Source organism: Lynx canadensis, chromosome B4, assembly GCF_007474595.2.
Source record: "Lynx canadensis isolate LIC74 chromosome B4, mLynCan4.pri.v2, whole genome shotgun sequence".
Classification (NCBI taxonomy): Eukaryota; Metazoa; Chordata; class Mammalia; order Carnivora; family Felidae; genus Lynx; species Lynx canadensis.
The window spans coordinates 114,544,738-114,564,420 of record NC_044309.1 but is presented as its reverse complement, the minus strand read 5'-3'; the positions used below and the strand labels follow the sequence as shown (position 1 = coordinate 114,564,420).

Below are 19,683 nucleotides of genomic sequence, written 5' to 3'. Positions count from 1 at the left end.
CATCTCAAAGCTGTAACCCAAACTTACACCTTAAGACATTGGAAAAAGAAAAGCAAGCTAAACCCAAACCAAGTAGAAGGAGGGAAATAATTACAATTATAGTGGAAATTAATGAGATAGAGTATAGAAAAACAGCAGAGAAAAATCAACAAAACCAAAAGTTGATTCTTTGAAAAGATAAACCACATTGACCAATATTTAGCTAGACTAACCACGGAAAAAAAGAGAGAAGGCTTGAATTACTAAAATTAGAAGTGAGAAAAGGGACATTGTTACCAACATTAGAGAAACAAAAAGGACTGTAAGAAAATACTATGCACAACTGAATGCCAACAAATTAAATAACATAGATGAGGGGCGCCTGGGTGGCGCAGTCGGTTAAGCGTCCGACTTCAGCCAGGTCACGATCTCGCGGTCCGTGAGTTCGAGCCCCGCGTCAGGCTCTGGGCTGATGGCTCGGAGCCTGGAGCCTGTTTCCGATTCTGTGTCTCCCTCTCTCTCTGCCCCTCCCCCGTTCATGCTCTGTCTCTCTCTGTCCCAAAAATAAATAAACGTTGAAAAAAAATTTAAAAAAAAAAAAAAAAAAAAAAAAAAAAAAAAAAAAATAACATAGATGAAACAAACACATTTCTACAAACAAAAACTACCCAAAGTGACTCAACAAGAAATGGAAAATCTAAAGAGTCCTATAATAAATAAAGAGATTGAATTTGTGTATTAATCATGCATTTTTATTTTCTGTATTTCTGATGCGTTGATATCTGAAGTCTTGTGGAACCTGAGAGACTGCCCCTTCCAGATTAGCCAATTCCCACAGGTAGTAACCTACTCACCTGTGAGTATACCTTTCATATGTAAACTAACACATCCAAAGCCCACCCCCCACCCCAGCCCCCACCATCTCTGTTAATGGGCTCTTATACTCTGGGCCACTATTCCACTGCCCTAATCATCCCAGCTCCAAGTGCTAGGCAACCAGGAAAAATCACTATGCCCTAGAGCCTGCTGAAACCATTAAATTAACCATCCTAAACCTGATGGCACTGCTTTCCATGAAAACCATAAAAAAAGTCCTTGCCAAAGTGTTCCTTCCCCTTGATCTCCTTGCCTCCTCACTGACGATGTTGTTTCCCCATGTGTGTAAGACCTTGGGAACTTCGAGTAACAAACTATCTTCTCAACAGCAATGATCTCCTCATCTAATAGCTTTACCACACTTGAATGATAATAAAATAAAAAATAATTGTTTTAAAACAATTAGTAATTTTGAAACTATCCACAGAAAAATCTCAGGTACAGATGGATTCACTGATAAATTCTACAGATAATTAAAAGAAGAATCAAGGGGTGCCTGGATGGCTCAGTCAGTTAAGCCTCCTACTCTTGATTTTGGCTCAGGTCCTGATCTCATGGTTCGTGAGACTGAGCCCCATATCGGGCTCTGTGCTGACAACTCAGAGCCTGGAGCCTGCTTCGGATTCTGTGTCTCCCTCTTTCTCTGCCCTTCCCCCACTCATGCTTTGTCTGTCTCTCTCTCAAAAATAAGTAAACATTAAAAAAAATTTTAAAAATTAAAAACAGAAATATAGATGCAAAGATACAGAAAAGCATTTGACAAAATCCAACACCATTTCATTAATTAAAAAACACTCCACAAACTAAGAATAGAAACTTTCTCAAGCTGATAAAGGGCATCTATGAAAAACCCACAGCTAACATCAGACTTAATGGTAAAAGACTAAATGCTTTCTGCCTAAGACTAGGAACAAGACAAGGATGTCCATTCCCACCACTTGTATTAAACATTGTACTGCAGTGAATTAGGCAAATAGACAAGAAAAGAAATAAAGGCATTCAGATAGGAAAGGAAGAAGTAAAACTGTATTTGCAGATGACACAATCTTATACATAGAAAATCCTAAGGAATCCGCCAAAAAACTATTCAAACTAAAAAATGAGTTCAGCAAGGTTATAAGATAGAATATCACTATATGAAAGTCAATTGTATTTCTATACACTTGCAATGACCAATCCGAAAATGAAATTAAGAAAATGATTCCATTGGGGCGCCTGGGTGGCTCAGTCAGTTAAGCGTCCAACTTTAGGTTTCTGCTCAGGTCGTGATCTCACAGCTCAATTTGAGCCCTGTGTCATGCTTTGTGCTGACAGGGCAGAGCCCTCTCTCCCCCTCTCTCTCTCTCTCACTCTCTCTCTGCCCCTTTCCTGCTCACATGCTCTCTCTCTCTCTCTCAAAATAAATAAACTTTAAAAAAAGAAAATAATTCCATTTATAATAGCATCAAAAGGAATAAAATACTTAGAAATTAAAAATTAACAAAGGAAGTTCAAAGTATATACCCTGAAAGTTATAAAATACTGCTGAAAGAAACTAAAGAAGACCTATTAAATGGAAAGACATCTCATGTTCATTGATCAAACGACAACATTGTTGGATAGGGCAAGTCTCATCCAATTGATCCACAAATCCAGTGCAACTCCTTTTGAGATTCTAGCTGACCTGTTTGCAAAAATTGACAAGCTGATCCTAAAATTCATATGAAAATTCAAGAGACCCAGAAGAGCCAAAATAATCCTAAAATAGAAGAATGAAGTTGGAAAATTCACACTTATCAATTACACAATAGTACAAGCTACAGTAAGCAAGGTAGTGTGGTTATTGGCACTAGGACATATATATATAGAGCAACAGAATAGAATTGAGAATGAGAAATAAATCCTTTTTTAAGTTTATTTATTTATTTTAAGAGAGAGAGAGAAGGTGGGGGAGGGGCAGAGAGAGAGAGAGAGGGAAAGAGAGAATCCCAAGCAGGCTCCACCCTCCACCAGAAGCCCAATGCAGGACTCCATCTCACAACTGATCTCATGACGGCAAGATCAGGACCTGAGCCAATATCAACAGCAGGGTGTTTAACCAACTGAGCCACCCAGGAGCCTCCAGAAATAAATCCTTACATCTACAGTCAATTGATTTTCAAGAAGGTTGCCCAAGCAATTGGAGAGAGGAAAAATAATTTCCTCAACAGATGTACTGGAACAATAGATATTCACATGAAGAAAGTAGGACCTCTATCTCACACCATTTACAAATATTAACTAAAAATGGATCAAAAACCTCTTAAATATAAGAGCTAAAACTACCAACCTCCTGGAAGAAACTATAGGTGAAAATCTTCAGTATCCTGGATTAAGCAATGATTTCTTAGATATGACACCAAAAACACAACAACAAAACGAAAACTAGATAAATTGGGCTTCAAAATTTAAAACTTTCATGCTTCAAAGGACACTATCAGGAAAGCGGAAAGACAACTCACAAAATGGGAGAAAATGTTTACAATTTCTCTATCTGAAAAAGAAATTGGACTTGAAATATATAAAGAATTTTGACAACTAGATAATAAAAATAAATAAAGAAACCAGTTACAAATAGGCTAAGGATCTGAATGGGCATTTCTCCAAAGAAGATATATGAATGGTCAGTAAACACATGAAAAAAATATTCTACTTCCTGAGCCATCAAGGAGGAAACACAAATCAAACCCACAATGAGATACCACGTAAGACCTGCCAAGACAGTTATAATCAAAAAGGCAAATAATAATAAGCGTGGGTAAGGATGTGGAGAATTTGGAACCCTGGTACATTGCTGGTGGGAATCTAAGCCGGTGTCACCCCTTTGGAAAAAAGTCTAGCAACATAAAGCTGGAGAGGTGGGCCATGCTAAGGAGTCAAGACTCAGCATAGTCTGCAAAAGTATGTCCGCATTCAGCCGAGCCTTTAAGAAGCCTTCAAGGAATACATTGTTAAGACAAAATGGCAGCTGTGGGATAAACAAAAAGAGGCTCATTTTACTTTAAATACTCCCTAGGAAGACTTAAGCGATGATCTCAAGCTGTAAAGAGCCAAGTCTGGCAGAACAGTTTAACAGCGGGGCTAAGTATTCGCTGTAGTGTCCACCCTGGGTGCCCCTCACATCGCTTATCACTTTCATCAGGCCTTTCTCTCTTAGTTACTGAGCATCCTATATTTTCAGGGCTTTTTGAAAATCATAAAACAGGATTGCACCACTGACTCTGCTAGTCTCATTACTGAATAATTTCAGACACAGGGTTGGATGCCAGAAGGGTGGAAGGTAGCAAAACAATGGATCCAATGGGCAAAAGAATGATGATATGCCCTTCTTTTTCATCAAGGAATTCCTACGCTTCTTGAAGCCGAATCCTGAATTTAATACTCTTGGCTAAAGTTGGGACTTGGTTAAAGATTAAATAATCAAATTTTTATTTCATCTGTATGAACCAGAAAACTACAATACCAGTGAAGACGTGCACTGAGAAAGCAGAGATTTGGTATTAGATGACTGAAACTCTTTTTGAGAGTCTTACTTTGCATGTGCGTGTGACCCATCAACAAAAATAAATAAGAGAACTAGTAAGGATACATGAGGATGTTTTAAACTATTTGGCTCCCCCAGGAGATGGCCAGAAAGCTGGTGCCTGATTCAGCATGGGAAATAACCAGTAAGAGCAAATGCCAAATAACCAGTAAGAGCAAATGCCAACAGTGAAGGGATCTGAAAGCAACATCAGAGGTGGGGAGAAGTAAGACCTTCCCTTGCTGCTGAGAATTTTAAAAGGATGAGCTTAAGGGATTAGTGAAGGGCTGGGCCCTAATCTGCTTGTTTCAATGGTAGTTTATAAGATACAATTGGAAAAGAACAGTAAGTTGCATCAGTCACTTTCATTGCTAACCCAACAAGATTCTTTCCACCAAGGAACATCTTGCCGGGTCTTGTTTTGGGGTTCTATCATTAGCATGGCATCAGAAACAACTTCATCTACGTAGCTTCTACAGAACTACAGCTTCCCCCCACCTTAGTTTATGAAATGGCATGCAAGTCCCGTTAAGAAATTCTAACAATCTAGGCAATCTCCAATGCCTGCAACATTCACATGCTCTGCTCTTATAAAATAACACCCTCCGTGGTGCACATGGGTGGCTGAATTGGTTAAGTGTGTGACTCCTGATTTCAGCTTGGGTTATGATCTCATGGGTTGTGAGATCGAGTCCTGCATTGGGCTCCACACCGGGCATGGAGCCTGCTTAAGATTCTCTCTCTCTTCCATCCGCCTCTTTCTCTCTCAAAATAAATAAATAAATTAACTAATTCATTCATTAAAATAATAAAACAATGCCCCGCAAAGTTGTTTGGGAGGGCACACATCCCTGTATAGTATCTTTCTTTAAAAATTTTTTTAACGTTTCTTCATCTTTGAAGGAGAGAGACATGGAAGTGAGTTGGGGAGGGGCAGAGAGAGAGGGAGACACAGAATCTGAAGCAGGCTCCAGGTTCTGAGATGAGACATAGGGCTTGAGCTCACGAACTGAGAGATCATGACCTGAGCCAAAGTCAGACACTTAACTGACTGAGACACCCAGGTGCCACCCACTCCCCCATAGTATCTTCAGTGGCACCTTATTCGTGTACCTGGAGATCCAATAAATATGGCTTGGTGCTGTTGATTATCCAGGCAGGAGTAAGTATCTTAATTGAATTTCAAACTCTAAAAAGTAAAGTCATCGTGGCATTTGCAACCTCTGTAGGCCTTCTTCCTAAAGAACTCAAAGTGATTATTAAAAAAACAAAACAAAACAAAAAAACTTGCTTAAAGTAATCATACCTCAAACCTCTCAGAAGACAGAAAATTAGTAGCTATTACTTGTTGAATGCTTATCACGTGGCAAGCAGTCTTCAAAGCATGCACTAGTTGTATCACTTTGGGCAAATTCTGTATTCTCCATGAGCTTCAGTTTATCTGTAAAATGGGGCAAACAGTCCTCCTCAAGAATCATAAACTCGGCTGCCCCCGGGGTAGCTAAGTAAGTAGCGGGAGCTGGATGTATGCACTTGAGCTGTTACCAGGTGAGCTGTACCTGGCATTCTTGAGAGCCTACTCACCAACCTTGTTTCCTTCCTGTAGGCAGATCCTGCCTTCCCACTTAGAACAGCAGGAAGTGTGGGACATGCTTCCCGGCCCCCTTGCCCCCCCCCCCCCCCGGGGAATTGGTAATATGATCCAGTCCTGGCCACTGTGAGCTCAGGGGGAAGTCAGCTAGGGTTCTGTTTTGTTGTTGTTGTTTTTTAAGACTTGCCTTCATAAGAAAAAGAAACCAATGCAAGGGCATGCTCTCCTCTTCTGGACACGTGTGTTTTTGCATGCGTCCTATGAGCCTTTGGAGCGTTGGGAGAAATGAGGAGGAACATCATTGCTGACATGCTTGAAGATATCAGAGAGGAAAGGCAGAAGACCTCAGCACTGGGGGAGGAGCAGTCCTTAACAGTGTTTTTGTGCCACTGTATTAACCTTGGAACTACCCCCACCTCGGGCTTAACTGAGGTTATAAATCCTCGCCTGAAGCAACCGTGTCACCACTGAAATCAACCCATGGTATGGTGGCGGGGCTAAGGGCACGCCTCCTCTGAAGAAGCCGGCCGCATGGAGCCCCTGCTGGTTGCTGCCACATGAGGATTTTTAAAGAAGAGCCAGGAATCCAGATTTTTATAGAAAAGTCCAGATTTTTAAATATTGGCTCATTTGAAAGAAACGTGTGCAAGCCAAACAAAACACGTTTGGAAGCCAAGTTCGGCCCATAGACGGGCAGTTTTCAACCCCTGCTCCACCTCAGAGAGTTGTAGGAACTAAATTAAATGAGTTTAAAATAAGATCGGTAATAATAATGGCAAACACTCACATAGCACTTAATACGGCCCAGGCGTTATTCTGCTTGCTTTACCGACCCAGTCCTCGTATGTAACCATGTCCTGCAAGCACCTCATAGAGATATTTTAACAGATAAAGAAAGTAAGGAAAAGAGAACCCCCTCGCCTTGCCCCTTCAGGCCTAGGGGTGGGGGTGGCTTTCCCTGGGAGCTGGTTCCCTTAGCCCTGCCCACATTTCTGTACAAGGTCCCTTTGTTAAATTCTTCTTGGTTATACTCTTTTGAGTATGCCATCCGCTGCCCTCCGGGACACTCACTGACTGATATGAATGACGAAGAAGGTGGATGGGTCCTTGCCCTCCTGATGCGCACATTCTGGTAACAACTACATAAACGAGATAGCCACGGGTACCGTGAAGAAAATAAAAGGTGATGCGACTGAAGAATGGCCGAGAGAGGCTACTCGAGGGGGAGACATCTGAGCTGAGACAGAAGGTCCGAAGGGGAGCCAGCAACCCCAGGACCTGGGAGACCCCTCTTCAGGCACACGTGCCTGTCTATGTCAAAGTTTTGGGGCTAGAACAAGCATGGCATGCTGGAAGGATGACAAGAGGCCAGGGGGGCTGGAAATTGGTGAGGTGGGGGAGAGTGGTGGGACGATGGTCAGGGAGACAGAAGGCACCAGTCACTGCTGGGCGTGCTGGGATCTGGGCTTTAAGACTATTGGCAATTCTTACATTTCCTGTAGGAGCCACAGGGATGAGAGGAGGGTGGCTGTCTCCTCTCCCCACGATGGCATGTATTTATTCATTGATATCCTTATACTCCGAAAAGGGGGAATCATCTGGCAGAAATGCTACTTTGCCTGCCATGTTCAAGCCTCCAATTCGACCTGATGTTGTGAACTTTGTTCACACCCACTCGGCAAGAACGACAGACAGCCCCGTGTTGTCAGTGAGTTAGCAGGCCATCGAAGCAGTGCTGAGTCCTGGGGTGCTGGCAGAGCCGCGGCTCCAATTCCCAGAGTTCAAGGCAGTGGGGCTCACCGTTCTGGCCAGGTGCCTCTGGAAACATGTGTTGTGGGGGCCGCGTGTTCGCACCAACCGAAACCTGGCGTCGTTAGCACTGCAGAATGAGCACGACACAGAGGCGGTGCGTCATCTGCTCTGCCTGGCTGCCTCCGCCTTACCAGTGCTGGTCATGTCTGAAGGTCATCGTATTGGGCCCCTGGGTGGCTCAGTCGGTTCAGTGTCTGACTCTTGATCTCAGCTCAGGTCATGATCTCACGGTGGTTCGTGAGTTTGAGCCCCCCCCCACCCTTGGGCTCCATACTGACAGCGCTGGGGCCTGGTTGGGATTCTGTCTCTCCCTCTCCCTCCCTCAAAATAAACAAACTTTAAAAAAACTAAGTAAATAAAAATAACGGTCATCGTATTGAGGAAGTTCCTGAACTTCCTTTGATGGTTGAAGATAAAGTTGAAGGTTACAAGAAGTCCAAGGTGGCCGTTTTGCTTCCTAAGAGACTTAAAGCCTGGAATGATATCAAAGAGTTCTATGCCTCTCAGCAAATGAGAGCTGGCAAGGGGCAAAATGAGAAACCGTTGTCATATCCAGTGCAGGGGACCCTGCGTTATCTCTAATGAGGACAACGTTGTCCCCAGAAACATCCCTGGATTTACTTTACTTAATGTAAGCCAAGCGAACATTTTGCAGCTTGCTTCTGGTGGGGATGTGGGACGTTTCTGCATTTGGACTGAAAGTGCTCCCCGCAAGTTAGACGATCTGTATGGCACTTGGCAGAAGGCTGCCTCCCTCAAGAGTAACTATAAGCTTCCCGTGCACAAGATGCTTAACACAGACCTTAGCGGAATCTTGAAAAGCCCAGAGATCCAAAGAGCCCTCTGAGCACCACGAAAGAAGACTCGTCGCAGAGCCCTGAAGAATCACGTTTGAAGCTAACCCTGTATGTCAAGACTCTGCCCCAGAACAGCGTTCATCGCCAGGCCAAGAATCACAAACTCTGGATGGACAGAGCAGCCGCAGCCTTAGAAGCCAAATCAGAGAAGACGGTTCCAGGCAAGAGGTCTGTGGTAGAGAAGAAAGGAAAGAAGCCTGCTGGTGTGAAAAAGCAGAAGAAACTTTGGCGGGGTGGGGGGGAAGGCTGCAGCTTCCAAGCAACTGAGAAGAAGCCTGCACAAGAGAAACCCACCTCGGAAGAAAAGAAGGCTGTTGCATAAAAAGTTAAATTTGTTTATTCCATAAGAGTCAAATCATTTCGGACAGCTAATTTTGAATAAAGACCTGATCAAAGGCAGGAAGAAAAAAAAAAAAAAAGACTTTTAGGAATTCTTTGAAGGTCTTCCAGTAGGGGAGTTATTTGAGCTGTTTTTTAAGTCTACAGTCTTCTTCTGTGTGGACAGTGGATTATACATCAGCGAGAGGTTATTGCCACAGTCCAGCCTAGAGTTGTTGGTGCTTTGAACAAGAGTGGTGGCAATCGGGGCACCTGGGCGGCTCAGTCGGTTAAGCGTCTGACTCTGGATTTGGGCTCAGATCATGATCTCGCGGTTCTTGAGTTTGAGCCCCGCAGTGGGCTCTGTGCTCACATTGCAGAGTCTGCTTGGGATTCTCTCTCTCTCTCTGCCCCTCTCCGCTCTTGCTCTCTCTCAAAATAAATACATAAACTTAAAAAAGAAAAAAAAAGAGTGACGGCAATCAAAGTGGAGAGAGGTGAACAGGTCTGAGGTCCGTTTACACTGATTCTGAGGTATCTTAATATTCCAGTTTTTTCCATCCAGCGTCCTGGACCCCTGGAAGACAGTGAGCATGCTACGAGATTTTTTCTTTTATATTTTCATTTTTATTATATACTTTCAAATTAATATGAACATATTCTGGATCATTTGTGTGCCCACCTTACAAGAGAAGAGTATCATCACATAATTTCAGTGGCCTCATTTGACTGCCTACAATGACCAGCATTCAACACACTGTAATGTTTTTATTGAAATACAACACACAGAGAAAAGTACATCACCCATAAGTACATAGCTCAAGAGATTTTCACAAACGGAACATTTCCGGGTAAACAGCACACAGTCGAAGAACACAACGCTCCAGAAAACTCTCTCGCACCCTCTCCAAGACCCTCCCGGCCCACCTCCCAAAGATAGCCATTGTCCTGCTTTCTAACGCCATAACTTACTTTTGCTTATTTTTTTTAATTTTTTTTAACATTTATTTATTTTTGAGACAGAGAGAGACAGAGCATGAACAGGGGAGGGGCAGAGAGAGAGGGAGACACAGAATCTGAAACGGGCTTCAGGCTCTGAGCTGTAGGCACAGAGCCAGACGCGAGACTGGAACTCACGGACCGTGAGATCATGACCTGAGCCGAAGTCGGACGTTTAACCGACTGAGCCACCCAGGCGCCCCCTATTTTTGAACTTTATATGAATACAGAGAAGAGAGTTACATTAGCAGGATGAATCCGACCTCTAAAAACTCCGTGCTGGTGTGTGTGGGCAGTATGGGTGGGGTTCCCACCAGGGATAGACCCTCCATTTTAGTTCATGCATCCTGGGCATTGTGATGAAGATTTGACCTCAGAGACTAGAAACCAAATTATCACCAAGGCGGGAAGCCATCTCATTAGCATATCTTGCCTGCAACAACAGGCATGGCCCAGCACAGTCATATCAGTGGTGCCGGGCATAGAGAAGGTTCACTTGTTGTGGCTGTGAACCGGCTGTGGCCGGTCTGTGGCACAGAGTTTCCCACACTTAGGGGAGTCATGAGATGTTAAGGGTAAAATAGTGATGTCGTGACTTTTGTCCTTGCCTTTCCAATCTGCACCCCAGCAACTTCCCCAGGTCCAGACCAAAGGGTCTTTTCATTAATCTAGAAGAAAAGCCTGGCTGAATCTGCTTCTAATCACATATATGCCCCCACCTCTAACCACGCCCCATAGCCCCCCACCTCCACCCCATGTCAAAACAGGAAAACAAGCAAAATTTGGTTTTTAGCTACTCTCTTTTTTGCTCCAGTTCTAACGCCTCCTGTTACCCCAGTGACCTCCCAGTAGTCCCCAGAGTCCCTCACTGGAGACACATCCCATACTCATCAAAATGTAGCCCTGTTGTCTCCCATTCCCTCCCAATTCTACTTTCTCTTATGTGATGATGGGTGGCATAGGGTTAATTGGAGGAATGCCCAGTGTGGTTCAGTGGAAAGAGCACTGCATTTGGGGGTAAAGAGGCCTGGTTCTAGTTCTAACATTACATTAGATTAACTGGTTGAAAGGGACAGAATTGAACTTAAGCAAAAAAGCCACACATACACAATAATTAATGAGTTCCTACAGGAATCAGGGATCAGACACATCTGTATCAGGGTCTCCAATGATGTCATTAGGACAGACTCACTCTCTTCATCTCTTGGCACTGTTTTCCTTGGCTCTCCACTCATGGTGACAAGATGGCTGCCAATGGTTGGTCCTATCTTCTCAGCAACCCCAATGGGGCATATGAACTTTTCTTTTCCAATGTTCTGGAATCAAGTCTCATCACCTTTGACTGGCCTCCTGGGAACACATGTTTTGATGCTCTGATTGGCCAGACCCAGTTCATATGCTCATCCTGGATTTGGGAGTAAACCCAGCACCACTCAAAATGCTATGACTGAGAGTGGGAAGGGCTGGTTCCCCCAAAGGGACTGAGTTAGGCAGAAGCAACAGATGTCTTTAGCTATTAATTGATCGTGAAAGCTTAACAAATCTTTCTACCCTTGGGCCTGGTTTCTCACCTGAAAAATGAGAAGGATGATCCCTATAACCTCTAAGGTCCCTTCTACTTCAACATTCTATTATTCTACCTAATTTCTCATAAGAATTCAATATCGTGTTTTCATCTCTCAGAGAATAACTCCCTTAATCCAATTAAAAGGGGGAACAATAAAGACATAACTGTGTATATAATAAGCCTGTTAAGAAGGGCAAATCCCACCATATATGCATGTCTTCCCCATCCACTCTGCAGGATCCCTGCCCAGTGACCCTTAAAGAAGGAAGCAAGAGGCTAGTGCCACTGGAGAGGGAGGGGGACCGCATCGGAACTAGCCACTCGTTAAATGATTAAATCGACCAATAATTATCACGCGCATCCTAGACCCCAAGCACTGTACAAGGCTCTGGGAATGCACAGTGAACAAGATACAGCCCCTGTCTCTAAGACAACAGTCTTGAGCCAGGCATAGACATGTAAGCCACTGATTAATCATCTAGAACGTCAAGGGCTATGGCAGGATGATAAGGCAGCTCAGATGGGCACCTAACGAGTGGAAGACAGGGTTTAGGGCATTAAAAGATGAGGGGATAGTCAGAGACGTCATCCCTAAGATGAGGATCCTGAACAGGGTCTGGAAAGAGAGAAGAAGTTGGCGTGATGGGAAAAGCAGAGAAAGAGCATCCTCAAATGTACCTAGTCAGGCATGCTGGGGCACTGCGGTTTGTTCTGAGTGACTGCCACGTGGAGTTTAATCGGGGCAATGGCAAGAGGGGAGGCTGGGCCTGACTGGGAGGGAAATGAAGGACCAAACCAAGGAGACTGAGTGTTATCACGGAGGCACCTGGGAGCCACTGAAGGATGTCAGCAGGATACAACATCATATTTGCACATGATGTACATATTTGCATGTAACACAATATCATATTTACAAAGGATCTACCAGTATGATGTGGATCAGAGAGACGGAAGGCCAGATTCCAGTCTTTAAGAAGTCTATGATCACGCCATTCCGATGGTAAAGGGACTTCCTGTGCGGTATCTGTCCACTTGCCTTCATAATTTCCATGTTGTGTATGTCTGTTTATTCACATTTCACCTTTCCACATAGAACATAAAGCTCACCCTTCAGAAAAATTCCTGCACCTGAAACAAAGACTTAAAAAGCCCATTCCCATTCCCATTCCAAAAATGGTCATAGGTGATCTACAAATCTCTGCTGAAAATCTGACCACACTCCACTCCCCAGATCTCACATCTGATTGCAGAATACCTCGAGATCTCCGCAAGCCGCAGATATTATAAGGATTTCATAATCCATCAGCATTTACGGGGCAGACCTGGGACCCTCTGCTGGCTGCTCAAAGAACCTCATTGGTCTGCCTTGTGTCGAAGGGAGAAGGTCCAAGTTTCCACAGAAAGTTGCTCTACACAAAGGAAATCGTGGGTCCCTGCCTGCCTAGGCTTGAGGGTAGGAGATCATTCCTGGTGGCATAAATCCTCAGAGCATATGTATCTGGAGGAAAAGCAGAGACGCGCCTGAACAGCAGCGACTCCCCGGACAGGAGAGAAATAAGGAAAAGTACTAACTGATCTGTGAAAATACCATGTACCTGACCAACCCAAAACCCTGGTCTAGAGAACAGGCGGCTTCCCAATTCTGTCATGAAATGACGACTAACTGAAAAAAGCGCCGGTTTGCACGGAAGCATGATGCTGTCAGCGCACCGTAAGGCCAGTCCATCCGGAATCACGTGGGCCAACCACGGGGCGAGCAGACTTCCTTAAAAACTTTTATATTTGGCTGTGAAGTGCACGTTCTTGGTACTAGCTTCAACTCGCAAGCTCTGTTCCCTCCAGCTTAAATGACAGTGACAATGACAGTTGCTCCTTAGAGTCGTCCCACCTTCACATCTCGTTCGCATCCGTTGTCTCGCCTGGGCTCCTCAAGGCCCTGTTCTGTGAGCTCCCTAGCAAACGTCCACCTTGCAGACAAGGGACGCAGGCCACAGCCACCGCACAGCGACCACCGCAGCAGGGCTGGGTGGTTTTCTAGGAGGGGTGGAAAAAGCCGAAAAGAAAACGAAACCAAAGACCAGGGGGCGGAAAATAAAGCCTCGCTGCCCAGGCTTTCCAGGCTCCGCACAGGCTCCTGATAGAAAAGCTGGAGTTACTAACTTGGCCTCTAAACTGATTTAGCTCTTTCCCATCACCATCTCTCAGCTGCTTTCCCAAGGTTTTCTCCTCCCTCCTCAGTGACAACTAAGAGCGTCTCTAGAAAGGGAGGGGTGGGAGGAAAAGGGATTGGAAAGAGAAAGGAAGAGGAAGGAGAAGGAGCAAAAGAGATCCCTGGATAGCAACTCAAGAAATTCCCGTGTAAAAGTTAGGTTCCCTTTGAAGAAAGGAGACGCGGCGGAGCATTAAACAGGAATTATTAATGATGTTATTGGCATTCATTCCACAAACATATGCTGAGATCCTACGGGGTCATGGATCCATGATCGTGAGCTCATGAGTTCAAGCACCGCATCTGGCTCTGTGCCGACCGTGCAGAGCCTGCTTGAGATTCTCTCTCTCTGTGTCTCTCTCTCTCCCTCCCTCTGCCTCTACCCTTCCCCTGCTTGTGCTTTCTCTCTCTCTCAAAATAAATAAACTTTTTAAAAAAGTATATGTGTGTGTGTGTGTGTGTGTGTGTACATATTTATCTGCTGTGTCCACTGCAGAACTCTGGTAACGATTGGCCAGAAACCCACTTCTCTAGGGCACTAGCATACTCTCGTAGAGAGAATTCATTCCAAAGTAAGGGAGCTGAGCACAGACGTCTGTGGCTTAAGGGGGTAGGAATGAGAAAACCTGTTTCCGTGTCAGATCTGAGTTTGAGTGACTTCCAAGTTATATGACGTCAAGCAAATCACTAAACCATTGCTAAGCCTTAGGTTTCTTGCCTATTAAATGGGGAAGAAACACCAACCTCAGAGAGCTGTGAAGACATCTGGGAAGCTATAAAAGTTGAGCAACTCTCAACTTTTAGAAACAGAACACCAAGTATAGGCATTAATAGGATAAAGGGCTCTAAGCCACAGCTTCTCTAAGTGTGGTCCTTACACTCACAGCAGAAAACCTGGGAGCTTGGTTAGCAGTGCAAATCTTCAGGCCCCATCCCACCCAGGCCTGCTGCATCAGAATCTCTGGAGTCCAGGAATCCAAGTTTAAACGATTCTCCAGGCAGAGTGCCTAACCATACAGGTTTGCCCAGGACTGAGGAGCATCTCAGGATGAGGGGCTAAAATCAGAAAGTCCGGTGCAATCTGAGATGAGTCGCTTGCTCTCTCTCCATGTGATTCTTAGTTCTGCTTGATTCTGAGAACCACTGCTCTAACGTACGTATGTGTATTTTCAAATTACTATAATATAGTGGGCAACACGTTTGAAGATTCTGCCAGAGCGTTCCACAAATCCCTCGGAGACAGTTAGGAATTACTGGTTTAAGGGAAACCAGTATTTAGTCAATCTCCTTGTTAGGTCTGACATTTGGATAGATTCTGTTTTACCTGTTTGACCTTATCGCATCTTCTAGGAGGTAGGTATTTTTATCCTTACCTAGGAAACTTAGATTTAAAGAAGTTTGTAATCTGCTCCAGGGTCACCAATGAAGCCAAAAGGCTTGTGGTTCAGAGTTGACAGTTTGCAGAGCCTCTGCTGGTTCCATTCGATGGATGTTTTTCTCCAGGATTGGGATGCGTCTCACCAGGAGTGAGAGATAATTTAATGAGGTACAGGAGATTTTAGCAGGTAGAGGAGACAGAATTAAACAAGACACCACACTGTAAGAAATAATACTAAAAATTGGTAATGCTGGGGTGCCTGGGGGGCTCAGTCGGTTAAGCGGCTGACTTCAGCTCAGGTCATGATTTCGCGGTCCATGAGTTCGAGCCCCGCGTCGGGCTCTGTGCTGACAGCTCAGAGCCTGGAGCCTGTTTCGGATTTTGTGTCTTCCTCTTTCTGACCCTCCCCCATTCATGCTCTGTCTCTCTCTGTCTCAAAAATAAATAAACGTTAAAAATAATAATAATAATAATAAATAATAAATAAATTGGTAATGCTTATTTTATAGCCCTTCTTTTTTTTTTATTTTATTTATTTATTTTTTTATATATATGAAATTTATTGTCAAATTGGTTTCCATACAACACCCAGTGCTCATCCCAAAAGGTGCCCTCCTCAGTACCCATCACCCACCCTCCCCTCCCTCCCACCCCCCATCAACCCTCAGTTTGTTCTGTTTTTAACAGTCTCTTATGCTTTGGCTCTAGCCCTTCTTATCTGCCAGGCACTGTTACAGGAGTCTCATGTGTATGAAGTAGGTAATATTATTATCCTCAGATCTCCAGATGAGGAAAAGGAGGCACAAAGGTCACACGGCTAGTAAGTGATGTGGCCCTGGAATTAGAACACAGGCATCGGGACACAGCGTCCACATCTGAGCTATTTGCCTCCTCCTTGACACTCCTCTTTCAATCTGTCTGATTCCATGAAAAGTAGTTCCGGTTTAGAGCTGGCTTGTCTTTTTCACCATTCCGGATTTGTTAGTCTCCCTTTGTAACTGGGAGAGCAAACCTCAGGTTCAGAACTCTCTGTTTTATTGACATTGTATGTGTTCTTATGGATATCTTCTATCTATGGTGAATGATACTGGATTTTCACTAAGACAGAAATATAAAGTTCCTTTTCCTTTAGGAAAAGTAAGTTATTGAAAGAAAAAAACCTAAGTCCGTAATAATCACACTGAGAGAATTAAGAAGGTGGACCGTGTTAGTGTGTTCCCAGGATGAGGGAAGAGGGGGTAAGGGAGGTGACTGGGGTAGCTGGATTTGGGGAGGTCCTGCATTTCCGCACATGCTCCCACTGTCTCAATCCTCAAGCTGTTTTGGTTCCCTAAATTCCCTTGTTATGTTAAGGAAAGCTGAACCAAGGAAAGGGAGGTACCCAGGATTCTTTTTTTTTTTTTTTTTTTTTTTTTTTTTTTTAGTCCAAGTTAGTTAACATATGGTGTAATAATGGTTTCAGGAGTAGAATTTGGTGATTCATCACTTGCATATAACACCCAGTGCTCATCCCATCAAGTGCCCTCCTTAACGCCCATCCCCCATCTAGCCCATCCCCGCTGCCTTCCCGCGAGCAACCCTCACTCAGTTTGTTCTGTGTATTTAGGTACTCAGCATTCTTAAGAAAATACTTTCCCTTTTCATGGGAGGCTCTCCACATTTCCTTCTGTTGGACTTTCAAGCCTCCTTCAGATTTTTCTCGCCAGCAGCCCTGATCCAAGACCAGGATCTCTGCATTTGAAAAGGAAGATAGAGGAGGAGCAGGGACTTCTGATCCTTCATACTCCGTTCTCTCTCTTTTCTGGGTACTTGGAAGAACCACGCATCTCCCTCTCCTTAAACTTAGGTGGGTCCACGAGACCTGGTTCCGCACTGACTCATGAATGCAAGTGCCGTGTGGCATTTACGAGGGAGAGTGCATTCCCCATGCGTCCTTCCTCTGTCCCAGTGACCTGGGAACTCCATGCTGGGGTCACCTGATGCAAGTAGATTCTGTCCCTGGGCTCCCACTCAGACAGAAGCTACCCTAGAGATCCATCAGGCCTGCAGTGGGTCCAGAGCCGGAGGGCAAAAAAAGAGCTTTTTTGTGCTCCCCTGAGATTTCCGGGGTTGGTTTGCCTTAACCTAGCCTATCCTGACCAATACAAGTACATCTCGTCATATTGTTCATTACCTTAGAAAGCACTTTCCACTACTGAGAGTATAAAGGAACTATCTAAAATGTTCAAGAGGATTTTACAAACAGGATTACTCGAAACTGTAGGACCTAGGACTTCAGCAAGTGGCTCCATGTGCAATGGGACCCCTGGCAGGATTGGGTGCGGCTGATGAGGGATGTGGAGGACACAAACAGAAGGAGAGAATCCTTCCAATTCTATTTCTGAGAAACCATCCCTCCCCCAGAGCCAGCCCACCTTCAGGTCTCTGGTTGATAGAAGCGCTCAGCATGACTCTGGTAGATCAATGTGGGAATTCTTATCCTCCTCTGAAACCAGGGTCAGGAATCATTCGCTGCTCTGGGAGGGTTTCTTTTTGTTTCTGTTGCCAGAATTAATCCTGCTGCCTTTCACATAGGAAGAAGAAGAAGAAGAAGACGTTTCTCCCATTTGTGAGAGTACATTTCCTTGGTATTGTTTTTTAAATCACGTGGAAATCTCTTACCCAAAGTTCTATCCAGTTAAGGCTTCTGCAGAACTAAGAGGTAGCATAATTATGAGAAAACACTTGCAGATGTCTTTATTTTATAAAAAATAAGGCTTTATATTCACTCAGTGATTTGGTGCGTTCTCAAACACGTATGCATCATAGGACACTTAATTCTGACGACAGCCATCATGCACCAAGCACACTCTGTATTAAGCACTTGACTTGCCCTCCAGAGACTCCTCTCAACAGCTCTACAAGGTGGATATTGATACTGTTCTCATTTTAGACACGAAAGAGGGTCCAGCACCTTGCCTAAGTCCCATAGCTAACCAGTGGCCGCAGAGGGATTCGAACCCAGGCCTATTTGATTCCAAAGCCTGTGCTATTCGTGAAATCACAGGCACTGCTACAGCGCTCTTTCAAAGGAGGAAAAGACACAGGGAGTTTTGGTGTTTTGCCGAGCATCCCGTGTGAGATCAGGGAGAGCCTTGCAGCATCAGTGGTTCACAAAGCACTGTTCTGTTGGGGAAATGTTTATTTAGAAAACCACTGGGATGGAGAGAGAGAGAGGTGATGGCTTCATTTGTTATTCAGAGCCTTAGGTGGTTTGAATGGCTGTTCCCCCTCCAATCCCAGTGCCCACCGGAACCAGACTGCAGCCCCACTGCAATGCCTGGCATGTCCCCGGACACACTAGGAGGAGGTGACCAGCTCCAGGGCAGGAGACCCCGGTGGTAGTATCTGAGAATGGAATCATCATCATAGCCAATATGCCCATATTAATGCACTTAATTCCCCATCATGACCCTGCAAAGGGGACTCTCTAAGGCTCAGAGAGGTAGGTTAAGGAACTTATTCAATGTCACACAGTAGGAGGGGCTGAGCTTTAAAGTCAGGCAGGCCAGCTTCAGGGCCAGCACTCTTAATCACCACATGGTATACAAAAAGTAGAGTAGATTGGGAGCCTTAAGGGTTGGTTCTGGGCCTTGCTGTACCACTCACTCTATGTCCTTGAGCAACCATAGCCTTTTTAGGTCTTATCTCTTCACCTGTGACTAAGGGGGTTCATAAGAGTCTATTTTGATGATTGTACCAGGGTCAAAAGAATAACAAAGAAGAAAGTGTGCTTCCTTCTGTGAGATATAATGGCTCCCATGTGGAGCCTGAGTATCTAGAGATGCTGAGATACTACTTCTTCTCATCCTCCTCACCATCATCACCACCATCATCACCATCATTTCTACTACTCATGCTTTCTATGCGTTATCTCTAACCCTCATAAACAACCCTAAGAGGTTGTGTGGTGGACATTATTCAGTCGGCCTGGTATCTCTGCATTTGCTGGGAAAAGGAACTCCCTTCCTTGAGGAAAACCCCTCCACCGACTCCCACATGTGCCTCTACAGAAGGTTGTCAATCACAGGAAACCAGCCACCCTTGCCAAAGCTGACTGCTCCAATGGTCAGCATGTGATCCAACTTAGGCCAATCAGGTCCTTCCCAGGATTTTTCAAGTGAGATCGCAGGGAAGAAAACCAATCTCCCTCTGGTAGAGAAGCTGTGAAATAGGAGGTCATGTTTCCCACCACTAGAAGAACCACCACTCCCTAGGAACTGCGATTTTTGCACGTAGGGACAAGCAGAGAACAGAGACAGAAAAGAGTGTCCTAACAATGTTGCAGATCCTGGTTCCATCTGTCACCAAAATCTAGCTATACCCCACCCTTTGGGGGCTTATAAGAAATAAACCAGATAAGCACCACTGGTCAGTTCCCATTTAGGCCATTTAAGTTATTTACACCTATTTAAGTTCATTTGAGTTAGGTGTCTGTCATGTGTATCCAAGAATTCTGAGTGACAGAGTATTACTATTATTGTCTTTCCACATTCTCAATTTCAAACTGAAACTAC

At 44.5% G+C, this 19,683-nt stretch overlaps 1 protein-coding gene and 1 pseudogene across 5 annotated transcripts in view; one reads left to right on the top strand and one right to left on the bottom strand.

Moving 5' to 3' along the window:
- Nucleotides 1–19,683, bottom strand: part of SOCS2 (suppressor of cytokine signaling 2) — a 71,728-nt gene that overhangs the window by 12,358 nt on the left and 39,687 nt on the right. The window lies entirely within an intron of this gene.
- Nucleotides 7,498–8,978, top strand: LOC115519437 (annotated as a pseudogene).